Source organism: Etheostoma spectabile, chromosome 19 (genome assembly GCF_008692095.1).
Source record: "Etheostoma spectabile isolate EspeVRDwgs_2016 chromosome 19, UIUC_Espe_1.0, whole genome shotgun sequence".
NCBI classification, from domain to species: domain Eukaryota; kingdom Metazoa; phylum Chordata; class Actinopteri; order Perciformes; family Percidae; genus Etheostoma; species Etheostoma spectabile.
The window spans coordinates 2,253,055-2,262,863 of record NC_045751.1 but is presented as its reverse complement, the minus strand read 5'-3'; the positions used below and the strand labels follow the sequence as shown (position 1 = coordinate 2,262,863).

Sequence of the window (9,809 nt, the reverse complement as noted above, 5' to 3'; positions counted from 1 at the left end):
GTCCTCCCTCTTTCCGCCCTCATCCATATCAACACCAGGTTAATAAGCCCTCTTCCTAATATTCATTCACCACTCCACTTCTTCTTCTTCTTTCTGACTGCCTCTCCTTCTCCGGCTGTGTTGCTGTACACATTTCAGTTTACACGCCACTATTTAATATTCTGTCCTCCGTTGCCGCGCTGCCTTGCAACGCTTTGTCTCTCATCCCCGCCCTTTCGCCCTTTCACTGTCTCTTTTCCTACAGTGACGTGACTTTCTCTTTAGTATTCTGACAGCCATTGCGAGGTGTATGGTGATGTGCCTCACTCCGTCACAGGTCTCAGATCAGCTGCAATCACGGGACGCACAATGTCTTTGACCTTCCTGAATGGAAATGTCGCCTACTGTATCTCAAGCTAAAACAACTTCATGGAATTTGTCAATTTCTCTATTCCCTTATCCTTTAAGTGGATTTTGCTGCACTCCATTGCTCTCCTTTCTCTTTCTTTCTCTCTGCATTGCTCTCTTTAAAGTGTAATCCTTTATTAAACGAGGCATATTGACTAAGAACACATTCTTATTTACAGGAACAGCCTTGGGGAGTAGTTGCAGAGTGAGAAAAGGTCATACTCATTCACAGCTTTGCACCTGGGAGCTGCCTGCCACACTTTTGTTTGCCATCGAAGAGCTTCATTGGAGCAGTCGGAGTGCCTTGCTGAAGGGCACTTGAGTTAACTTAAAGGAGCTCTCAGGCTATCTGTGCATTTTCTGTTTCTTGTTCTACTTTAGTCTCACGCCTTTTTTTTAATTCTTCCCTCAACCACTTATTTTATTCCTCGATCCATCCTCTCTGCCCTCCATCCTTTCCTTCTCTCCCTGCTTTTCCTACCTGTCACTCGCTGCCACACATCAGGAGTGTGTCAGCGAAGAGTCAGAGTATGTCAGAGCACCGTCTGGTCACCCTGAGGTTTTATTCTTTAAACCCTCCGTCTGTGAAGCGTTGGTTCCGTCTGCTTCCATCCTCTCCCACCCTCCCCTGACATTGTAAACAAGTGATTATGCCTTGGAGTTATGCCATCAGGTTTTTTTTCCAAGCCTAATGATTCTTGTCATGGAATAGAGCTAAACATTGAGGCACTCGCAGATCCCCAGTGTAACCAAGCCTTTATCTTTCAACTTTCATATCCCAGAAGCTCCTCCTCCAAAGACTTCTCTTTGGAGAGTTAGCACCAAAAGGGAAATCTCTCCTAGGCCGGTCTCAGGCAGTAGGTCTGCACAATTCGGGCAAAAATATGAATTACGATTTTTTTTTTTTGTAAAGTTTATTGCACACATGGACCCTGACAAAAAAAAAAAAAAATTGGCAGTACCAAACATAGATTTCTTTTGGCACCTATAGCACACTGTGCATCACCACAGGCCTGTACACATAGAGGCTTCAATGAAGAGAAGGGAGAGCATCGCAGCACTTGGGAGCGCTTGAAGACCTATTTTATCCAGTCTATGTTTAAAACTCACAGAAGAAAGAAGTAGCGTTTGTGAAGCAGTCGGCTCGTAAAATGAAATGAGAATCAAAGTCGTTTAAAAAAATTAAAATAAATTGAAGTTAAAAATTAAATCGTCAACCGAGATTGCGATTATATAACGCTTAATCGTGCAGGTCTACCAGGCGGTGAAGTCACAATTATTTAGTGCATACTGCCAGGATCTTACTATAATTACAATTTCCCTTACATAACCATTAAGGATGCAATATCTCCTGTTAAGAAAGAAGGACAGAATAGGCTGTGTGTGCATACACTCGCAGTCCTATTTATTTGTATGTTTTCATATGTATGTTTTCATTTCCGAAAGCAGCAATAACTCATAAAGAAATGAATGCTCAATAAGCTCAAGCCATGAGTAAAATATTTAAATGGTGCCCTATTTACAAAGGGTGAAGACTTTCTCTCCTACTGCCGTCACATGTTTGTTATGTGATATAAAAAGAGAGGCAGCAGCAACTCCAGAGACCTCATCCCCAGATAGTATGAGCCAAGTGGAGTCTTTTTATAGCAAGTGTAAACACATTAGTTTACTGCATTAAAATCTGCTCAAAATGTAGGCGGTTTGTTAGGTCGTTTTGGACAAAAAGATCTTCTGCATCCGCATCTTCTGTTACAAAATATGGAGGATTATTCAGTGTTAGATAGGATGTTAGAGGAGTACAGTAGAAGAGGGTTTGTGTGTACTTATGCAAAATCCTGTGTGCTCCCACACCTGTGTGCAAAGGAGTGCATTTGTGTGTATGTGTGTATGTGTGTGTGTGTGTGTGTGTGTGTGTTTTGGGCCGAGCTGCCAGACGGCGGCTATCTTCGTGAGTCAGACGAGCAGGGAAGCTGGCAAGGCACGCCGATCGTTTGAAGTGCTATTCTCTCCCGGAAGTTCGATCCGCCCAGAGGAAATTTGTCATGTTGTTCCACCTTTCTGATTCTCGTATGGTGGGAGTGTGTGTGTGTATGGGGGGGGGGGAGGCTATTTGTTCCTATTTGCTGTTTACATCTCAATAAACACACACTTGTGTGTAACAGACCGGTAGAAGTAACTAAGAAATTTGTTTGGCCTTGCTGTAAAATCCTTGTATCTGCTCTTTCCCCCCTGGTTTGGGACAGAAGTGGGCCAAGCAGTCGTTCTATTGTGCCCTGTTCTTGACAGGACATACTTCATCATCTAGTCACCCAGCCATGCACTATACCCTGGATTATTCTGCCTTTTAACCAAACCTCTATTTTCTTTCTTTCAGTCGTCCTCTACATCTGCCTATTATCCATTCTTTCTTTGTTCCAAACTGTCTCACCAGATCCCATTCTGAAACCTTTGCACCTCCTCATCTACTCATCTTCAACCATCCTCCCTCCTGATTTCCCTCGCCCTCAATCTGACAAAATCTACCCAAGGCATACAGTATATGCCGGTCATTTTATCTGAATTAAATACCTTTTCTTCCATTGGTTAATTAAATCCAGTCTCTCTCTCAAGTTATTATCATGACTCCTCAGAGATCCATCAAGTCCCCGGGACGGCAAGTCAAAATGAGACGGAAAGGGGGACTATAGAAGGAGAGACGCACAGTAAGTGGTAATAGAGGGAGGGAGAGAGAGAGAGAGAGAGAGGAAGAAGGAGAGAGCATAGTGTATTGAGACAGGGAGCCTCAAGAGTGATTCAGCCATTGTTACTCATCCCCTCCGTTTTGCAAAAGGGCTCATGTCAAGTATTTTAAGTGCTTTCCATTCCGTTGTTCTCCTTTAATCCTGTTAGATAACTCTCTTCCTCCCTCCTCCTTCTGCGTCTTTTCTTTCTATTTCTCTTCTTTCCTCCTCCGCTCCCCGTTGCCCACTCAGCAAACGGAGTGTCTTATGCTCTGTGCCACAAAAAAAGCTATAGTTTGGCTAAAAAAGGTAGACGAAGGAAAAGGGAGAGAACGTGAGAGGGAGAGCAATGGAGAGGGATGATGACAAAGATGTGGTGGTACTGGTAGGCGTTGGAGGAATCTGCTGGCCGGTAGTGGCTCATTTGTTATGAGGAGGGATGAGCGTGGACGAGAGCCAAGACAGTGGCGAGTGAGTTGTGAACTGGTGCCTGCACACTACTTTGTAGTTAAGACGCACACAGAGATGGAAACGGGATGGGTTGATTTAAAAAGTCCATGTGATGCAGAAGGTTCTTGTCGGATTCAAATGTGTAATATCTGGAAAAGCTGCCAGACACAGAGCGACTTCTAAGTGTCTATACATGTATTTCTGTCCGTTGTCTAAAAACACACTCATAGCTTATGTATACACACACACAGCCAAGTCAGTGTTCTGACATAAAAGTGCTTTTTGTAACTTCAAAACAGAGCCTCCTCTTCCCATATAATGTTTTTAAAGTTTTTGATGATAAAAGATTGAGTCACACTGGATTCACACTTGTATACCAAACCAATATGTGATGCAATGTTTCAAACCTGCCTTGTAACTGCTATGCAAAGCCAGCAACACTCCGTCAACCTCACTGGAGCCACTTATACATCACAAGAAATACATTTCCCACAAGCCCCTTTCCCCCCCAATCCCCAGCCCATCATTTACATGAGGACAATTACAAATGAGGGAGTTGTAGAGCAGCAGCCTGGCACTGTAGTTCATCTGCCAAGACGAGGTAGCCACTTAGTGCAGGTAAGGTGGGGCAGCCACAGCTCCTGCAGCCTTTCACAGGGAGAAAATGGGTCACAAGAGCGGAGGGACAATGTGCTAGACCAATAGCACAGACTAGTGGTGGAGGCTTAGAATTGCGTGAAAGGTCTGTGCTGTGGATTCAAGTCCAATAATCCAAAACAGCCTTCTTTCAGCCATCACTGAAAGTGGCTCATTCCCTCTGATACATGGTCCTTGTATTCACGCAGCGCCATCATTAACACTTACTTGAACATGCTTAACCTTCTCACGCATACTGATTTACTTACAACTTCCGCTCTTCCTCTCACTGGCAAAGAAATTAATTCAGCACAAAGAGGAGGCGGGAGGGGCAGGCGGGAGGGGCAGGCGGGAGGGGCAGGCAGGAGGGGCAGGGACTTGTGCCGAGAAGAATTTGCATGACCCAAAAATGCCCTGCCTCTCCTCCAACTCTATAAATCAAAGGGATAGAGAGAATCCCCAAGCGCCTCCATTCTTTGTCCTCAAAGGTGATAAATTGATCCTTGGCTAGCTAATAAGCAGAGGCACAAGGCGGCCTAACTTCCCAAAGATTTACGTGGCGACAAGTGGATTTATAGAGGAGGAAAATGTGAGCGATACGGAGAACAAACTTTATTTACTTCAGTGATCGCATGAGATTTGAGACGGGAACTCCTTAGGGAGCCTCAACAAGAAGAAGTAATGTATCAGGACAATTGACAATCTGTCCTGCAGGCGATGAATGTGATGAAATTACCCGGTTTGGATTGATGAACATGTGTTAACAATAACATTTTACAACACAATCTCAGTCCGTGTGAACGTGCCTACTGCGTTTGGATGGGTCACATTTCAACACAATTTTGAGTTGATTTCTTTCCCTGACTTTGCCCCTCTTTCATTAAATCTGATCTAATAACAGCAGATGGCTGGAAATCAATATGACGGACACTTAGCCATTCTTAGGTCTGTCAGCAGTCTCGCCAAAATAAAGGGAGGCAAGAATGTGGAAGGCGATCCAACAGCTTGTCTTTGCCAGGCATGAGAGAAACCTTTTAAGGCAACTCAACCAGTCATCTTAATGACGTGAGGTGATACGGTGACAGGAAAAGCGGTCTTTTAAGAAGATGATCAATGCTATCATCTTCCTCCAAAGCTGACTGGAAAAAGGGACAGAATACAGTGGCATAGAGTTTCCTAAGAGGAGCTGCCCTCCTTTCCTTGCTCTCTCCTTCTCTTCGTGCAATTCTCCCACTTTGCCTTAATGTGTTTTCCTTCTTCCCGTTCTTTGGTGTGCACCTTCCTGTTTCATTCTCAGTTTCATTATCTCATCTGATCTTTCACCCTCTTTGTCTCTTCATCCTTCACCACCAAATCCCCCCCCCCCACACACACACACACACACACACAAACCTCTCGCTTTCGGTCTACCACACATTATGTCACTCGCTCCCCGCTTTGCACTGACGGCATGCTCATCCTGTTGTGTTGATGAGATATTTGAACGATTAACATTATGCACGCTGAGCCGATTATGATAGCCGTTGGCGAGGAGCTGTTTCAGCATGATGGGAAGTTTCCAGCATGACAGAAAACCATACACAGATGTCTCTACTCACAGATTCTTCACCAACAGCAGCAGCAGCCGTCCAAAGTCTTCATTCTGAGAGAAAGATGCAAGAAAATTCAGTTTACTTAGACTAAGACAAAAGTCTGGCTATTTTCTAAAAGAATAAGCAATTACATTGAGGACATGAGGGACACCAATGGCCAGTTTTAGCAATAAAGCGCTAACATGTGTATTTATCATGCCAAATATGCACATAACTCATAAGTAAAAGATGCATCGTTGAGTGTTTGGATGCGAACATTTCTCACTGAGACAGCTCACATAGCAAATGTAATATCCCGTCAACACAGGCCTGACAACTGCAAACCTATGCAAATGTGTCTCAAATATCAAACCACCTCCCAGTCAAAGCATATCTTTTTTGGGATGCATGACGCCAATTCTGAATAGACATATGATGTACTATTTAACTAATTCCATCTACGTCTGACAGTGACGCTACCCTGTGCCACTGAGGCAGCTGTTGGTACAGAGAGAGATAGAGAGATGGAAACGAAATGCAGATCACTTCCCAAGTGCTCATTTTTAGCTGGCTTGTTTTGGGCACAGCGCACCAGAGCTGACGAGCTGAGCACAGAGTTTTTGACACAATGGTGTCAAACTCGGGACTGTGATGTTCAGCTCACACAAGCATAGAGCAGCGCACCTGCTGGAAACATGCACACACAGACACAAACAGACTGTTATCAAGCCTGCGTGGCAATTACTGTGTTTGGGTGTGCTGTGAAGCCTAATGACAAATTTGCCTTTGCATTTCATTAAAGAGGCTTTCAGTGAGATGGCGGATGCAATCTGTTGGAACTGCTGAAACAATTGCAGCAAATGACATTAGTTTTTTTGGAATCATACAGCAGCGTTGCTTGATTCTTATAAATCAAATGAGTTAAGTAACTTGTAACTAGAGATAGGTTGCAACAGTTGAAAGAAGTAGCATAGCAAAGGCAGGCTAGCACCATGGCTAATGGCCCGAAACATGACTCTGAATCAATGCTAATGTTCCCTTGCGTCTGCCTGCTGTGTAACTACTTGGCTGTTTTTGTCTTAATGAAATATTGAATTGACTTTCATGTTTTTGTCATAAAGAATCTTTTATGATGCTTGTAATAAGGCAGAAAATACGTGATTGACATTCCAGTTAAGTACTCTTTATTTTGTTGTCACAGTATTGTGTAGGCAATGGACCACTGAAGTGCTTCCCCAACTAGGATTTAGTGTTCAATACCAGCCTCTATTTGTATCTGGACAGTATTTAAGTTGACATTTCTATTGCCACTTTTAGTCCCAGGCCTGAGGCTGATTTTACAGTGTTCTTGCAATGTGAACAAGTGAACTAACCCTCCATACCGCAGTCCATTTTCTGTCCCGTTTTTACAAGAACAACGACGCCATAATCCCTATACTTTGTCAGCAGCAAAGTGTGCTGTAAATTACTAGTCATTAATGACTGGGTGTGATCTCCCAACACTGACAATAAATAAGGATTGCATTTTGTCAAACTGCTCCCACTTGACTGGCGTTTTAGAAGTTGTGTATGGATAAGTAATATCTTCACCTCACCCTCAACATTCTGGTGGTTTTATGAGTCGAGCCGGTGTCTCTGTTGGTTACTGTTGAGGGGAAGGTCATAAACTGGCGATTTATGTCTGAAGTGCAGCCAGGAATGCTGATGCTACCGTCAGAGAGCAGAGATACTGTCTGGTTTGGCTCATATTTAATGGAAACTGTAAAGTCCATAACTGAATGTCCTAACTCATGCACTTTACAGTGTGTGCACACATAGAGGAGGACTTAACATAACTGGTAGACATACGATATATAGAATGGCACAATAACAAAGATGGAATATAACTTTTCTCCTTGTGCCACTAAACGCAGGTTTCACTTTTTCAGCATCTTACATCACATTTCAAGTGTAATTTGAGGTCTAAGTGCACTAAGTGTGCCGCAAACGCTAAAGTTAATCGTGAGAAATGAGAACACTTCATTAGCTCAGTCTTCCAGTGGGGTCTGCACTTCTGGAAAATAGTATTCAATACAAAGACATAACATCTCAACACACTCTCACAAGTACAAGAGTGTTTGTTAACACAACACCAGCTAATATGATTGTATGTTGATTAATGCACCACCTACTTTTTTTCGCAGCGGATAGCTGGACTTTTAAGCCACTATTGTTAAGTTATGGGCATTTTAATTGCCAAAGACAGGGTCCATTAGCATAGCTTCTTTGGTGGCCATGGTCATGTTTCTCTAAATCATTAAGCTAATTACACAAGCTAATTAATCAGTATGCTTGAAATGGGCTACATGAGCAGACGCTGCTTTTTGTTGGCTTGCATAATGAAAGAAGTCCATTTTTAGATGGGGAAAATGAAGAAGGGGAGGGAGAAAGAAACTTTGATCTTGAAAGTAAACATATGATTTTTGCATACCAAGTGCGTCGGCAAAGTAGAAAAAAGAAAATGTGAAGCAGGATTACAAATGCAAAAAGCCAAGCTAGATTCACATTTTGCGGCGCTTTGAAGACGCAAAACACTGCATTGAGGCAGCTGATAGGAGAGGAAGTGTGTGCAATGATGTCCAACATCCAATTATCAGTGTCATTGTAATGCAAGACAAACTGAGGCAGAGATCTGTCAATCACAGGCGACGCTGTGACGTCTGAGGGTAGTCCAAGCATGTGTCCCTCTTCCGTTACTGAGCCCAGCTCTGGTCTTGAAATTCATAAGGTAAACATGAGACGCTGTTACTATTGATGTTTGTGTGTCTGACAAAGCGTGTCTGTGTGTTTTCAAGAATGAGGAGGACCTCTATGCTCCTTGGACATCATTTAGGGTGCCTTGCCACCCTATTATATTCTAGTCATCAATCTAAACCCAGCCGTTGACAAAATCAATTAAGGTTACATATATGTGCACTGTATGGTTATTACTGTGTATTAATGTGTGTGTGTGCGTGTATGTCAGGCAAATATCCATGCTTTCTTGCACACAGCTAAGGGGACATGAGAGTCACTGTCAGAAAGTATTACTTACAAGCAGACATATCCAAATATCCTGCTACCCTGTCTTCAGTACGTGGTGGAGGCATTGTCAGCGCTTATGCAGGAGTCTATTTTTAGCAGCTTTCATTATGCACAAAGGGAAATCACCTCCTCAAAGTACATGACGCATGTCGACGAACCCTAATAGGACTAAACTGATAACACAGCAACGCGTAGTGGCTGAAGGGTATGTCAGCAGCCCCTAGGTCTCAACATGTGATTACGTACGCAACTAACAGCACAATGAACTAAGTGTTTAGCCGTGAATCGACAATGATGCAATACACTAAAGCATGACACACCGTGACCCCTTTCTTTCTTTCCCTCCAGGGAGATTCTGAGGAGTTCTCTTCTTTCATCACTCTGGTCCGAGGCAGCGATCGCAAAGCATTATTCCAAACGGGTAAGATCCAAGAAAACCTTCCTTGAAATTGTATTTTTCACTGAAGCACTCCATCTATGTCAATCACTGATGACCAAAATGATGTTTTCAATGTTCAAATGCCAATGCGCCCACAATAAATTAAGATAATAAAGTCAACCCATTGAAATCATATCAAGGGTCAAACAACTAACGTTGTTAGTATAGATGACTGTACGGAAAGAACACATGAAATATTGTTCTGTCACTTTGGTTTCTTGACTGCTTGACTTTTATTATTTGATATGAAATAATACTCTTACTGTACATGGAAAACAAAGTTGGATTTCCTTTTTTTGGAACCACGCTTGTCCTTCAACAAATTGAAAAGTAAATTCCTTCTCCTCTAGCTTTGTTAACAAAATTATACAATGGATTGTAGTGACCAGAATATTTCTCATAGAAATTTACAGATCAGTTGTTTGGTTACTGTTCTTGACTGAAAAATCCCGGGTATGTCTCTGTATGGCATAGTGATACACATTAAGCATGCTAATGGTGCCCTCTGGAGTACAGGATTCTCTACTGCTGCGGCTTTTTTTT

The 9,809-nt window shown here is 42.9% G+C and overlaps 1 protein-coding gene across 43 annotated transcripts in view; it reads left to right on the top strand.

Annotated features, from left to right (window-relative positions):
• Window positions 1–9,809, top strand: part of LOC116669415 (receptor-type tyrosine-protein phosphatase delta) — a 370,303-nt gene that overhangs the window by 140,340 nt on the left and 220,154 nt on the right. For all 43 annotated transcript variants that reach the window (XM_032499288.1, XM_032499284.1, XM_032499283.1 and 40 more), the window contains exon 5: window positions 9,176–9,248. The gene's annotated coding sequence lies outside the window, so the exon portion shown is untranslated. The remainder of the gene's footprint in view (window positions 1–9,175; window positions 9,249–9,809) is intronic.